Here is a 3,176-nt window from a genome sequence, read left to right on the forward strand (position 1 = left end):
CTCATTTCCTCTTTGAGGGTATCTATTATCTTCATAAAATAATTTTTAAGTTCAGTCTCTTCTGTTTCTCTTTTCAGTTTAGTTTAGAATGATAAAATTTGTAAGAGATTATAGAGGTCTAACATTCCGTAGTCAGTTTTTATGATAGTTTATATTAAAATATATTAATATTCTTAAATAATATCCAGTATGTAAAGTTGATATATTTTAATGTAATTCATCTATTTCCAAGGTCCTTTTTAAGCATTAATATTACTTAGCATAATATGCTCCTATGTCAGAGAAGGACTTACATTTCTAAATTAAACAACTGGAATAAATAAAAAAAACCTCAACATAAAATATAGATAAGAAGTGCTCTTTTGGTTAAAGACAAACTTTTCCATTAATTTGATATAGACTGTCAACTCTATTGTGAGGTGTAGCAGATATGCCCCAGTGCCACAACTCAGTGCTTGGAACTCAGGTATCACCTAGGTGGCTAGGACATGACATTTACAAACACCACCAGTAACAGTGACAAGGATTTAATGTGTCTTTGGAGGCAGGTCTTAACCACTGAATGACATTAAAGTTAAAATTATTCTAGTGTCTTCACCTAGGTTGATTTTTAGTTTCTATTTCATATCATGTCTTGAAATTTTTCCAATAATTTAACCTTCCATAACTCACTGTTGTCGATGGCTTAATGGATTTCTCTTTATTCTAGATCTTCACTTTCGTTTATGATTGTCCTGTCTCTATCTAAGCATCCTTTAACAGCATATTCTAAATTCTTCACTCAGGGCTTACATTTTGATTCATTAATTAAAAACTTGTATATTCCACAAATGATTATTTTACAACCATGCATTTTCTATAATAATGTGTTTTCACAAAACAAAATTGGTTTTCATTATCTTTATGTCACATGCTCGTTAGTTTTCTAGACAATGAACATTGCCATGTGAGACTTCTTTAATTTATCCAAAATTATTTGTCAAATCACTTTTATAAAAATATAAAAGTAGCTCTTTCCATCTTGCAATATGGTGGGTTAGAAAGCTGAGAAGGCTGACACAAAAGAGAAAAAAACAGCAGCCAAGAAGGCTGGTGGTGATGTCGCTGACGCCACAAACAGTGACTCTAAGGTTAAAAAGTCCAAGAAGGGAAGCCGCATTGCAGCTGGAAGCCTGTCCTGGTTAGAGCAATTGGCAGGTACTCCCGATCTGCTAGGTATTCCAGAGAGACCCCGTACAAAAGAAAATACTCAGCTGCAAAAACCAAGGTTGAAAAGAAGAAGAGAAAGGAGAAGGTCCTAGCTGCTGTCTCTAAACCAGTTGGTGGTGACAAGACTGATGGAACCCGGTGATTAAGCTTCGAAAAATGCCCAGGTATTACCCTACTGAAGATGTTCCTTGGAAGCTGCTGAGCCACGGCAAAAAAGCCCTTCAGTCAGCATGTAAGAAAGCTGCATGCCAGCATCACTCCAGGGACTGTCCTGATCATCCTCACTGGGCCCTACAGGAGTAAGTGGGTGGTTTTCCTGAAGCAGTTGGGCAGCGGCTTGCTACTTGTGACACGACCTCTAGCCCTCAACAGAGTTCCTCGGCTAAGAACACACCAGAAATTTGTCATTGCCACCTCCACAAAAGCTGATACCAGAAAGGTTAAAATCCCTAAACACCTGACTGATGCTTACTTCAAAAAGAAGCAGTTGCTCAAGCCCAGGAACCAGGAGGGCAAGATCTTCGACATAGAGAAGGAGAAATAGGAGATTACAGAGCAGCACAAGGTGGATCAGAAAACTGAACTTGCAGCTTTTGCCAAAGATCAAAGCTGTTCCTCAGCTCCAGGAATATCTGAGGTCTCAGTTCTGTCTGACAAATGGGATGTATCCATACAAACTGGCTTTCTACATCGCTATCAACCTAATTAAACAGCTTCATATGTAATATATATATATACATATATATATAATGTAATGTTTCCAAATTTAGTATATCTAAGTGATTGGACAATATTCTGATGGACATGAAACATAGTTCCAGGTATCTGTCACATAAATGGAGAACCCACCCTTGTCCCTGGTGAGATTATAAATGATATAAAGGTACCAGGGGTATGAAACAAGTCTCCTTACAGCTTGGTAACTTCATCTATTTTTGTACTGTAAACATTATAATGAATTTTCTTTATAAAGTTATTTGGAATAAACAGTCTGCCTGTGAACTTATTTTCATCATGGCCAAAGAATCCTGATCAAAAGACTGTAAGGTGCCTGAGCAAGAAATCTCAGTCCCAGCCATCAAGCAAATTAGTAGAAGGTACTGCTCCGAGCAATTCATGACCCCAAGGAAGGAGAGGCAGATGTTAATTTTAGGAATACTTTAAAACTTTCGTATATGTCTTCATTTATCACCTACCCAAACTTGTGATTTCTCCTCCTTTTGTTTCTGATTGTTTTTGTCTTTAGGTGTATATGTGTCAGAGGGAAACCCAGCCTTGACATTGACGAGGAAGGAAGAGAAGGTTCGCTTGCACTGTAACTCATGGGAGTTAAGTCTTGTATTTTATTCCTAATATCTGTTAAGGATCAGTACACATATGTTTAGGGCATACATTTTATGCTTTGCATGAAATAGTTTTAATCTACTATCCTCTGTGACTTCCTCTAGCCACTCTTCTTTTTATCATTCTCTCTGAGATTGCATGCTCAATTTCCAAGTTAACTTATAAAAACTTCCTCTTGACTTTTCAAAGTATCCCACACCCTTGGAAATGACATCTAAATAGACTACAGTAATATAAAACAAATAAAAGAGAATCCATATTTCTCAGCCGTTATGTAATCAAACTGTCAGCAAGCATACAGTATGTAGGCAACAGTGATCCTATTTGAACATGGCCTTATGCATTGTCAAAAATGGAAAGATTTTATAAGACTTTTTACATCTGGCATTAATATTCTACCTTTGAAACAAAGTGCATTCTCTGTTGTTGATAAATGAGCTACTGAGAATCTAAGGATGTTTCTGCATACTCTCTTGAACGGTTACTGCTTAATTTATGGTAAGCTGCCATGGCTTATCTAACAGCTTTGTACCCAGTGCTGCTCTTAATGGACTCCATTTAGCTCAGAAAATTTATGTTTCACATTATCTATCATGTGTTTTGTTTCTCTGGCAAAATCAGTA

The 3,176-nt window shown here is 36.7% G+C and overlaps 1 pseudogene; it reads left to right on the forward strand.

The window, feature by feature from the left end:
• Positions 1 to 1,028: 1,028 nt before the first annotated feature.
• Positions 1,029 to 1,934, forward strand: LOC101829332 (annotated as a pseudogene).
• The last annotated feature ends 1,242 nt before the right edge of the window (positions 1,935 to 3,176 follow it).

Source organism: Mesocricetus auratus, unplaced genomic scaffold (assembly GCF_017639785.1).
Source record: "Mesocricetus auratus isolate SY011 unplaced genomic scaffold, BCM_Maur_2.0 Super-Scaffold_100029, whole genome shotgun sequence".
Classification (NCBI taxonomy): domain Eukaryota; kingdom Metazoa; phylum Chordata; class Mammalia; order Rodentia; family Cricetidae; genus Mesocricetus; species Mesocricetus auratus.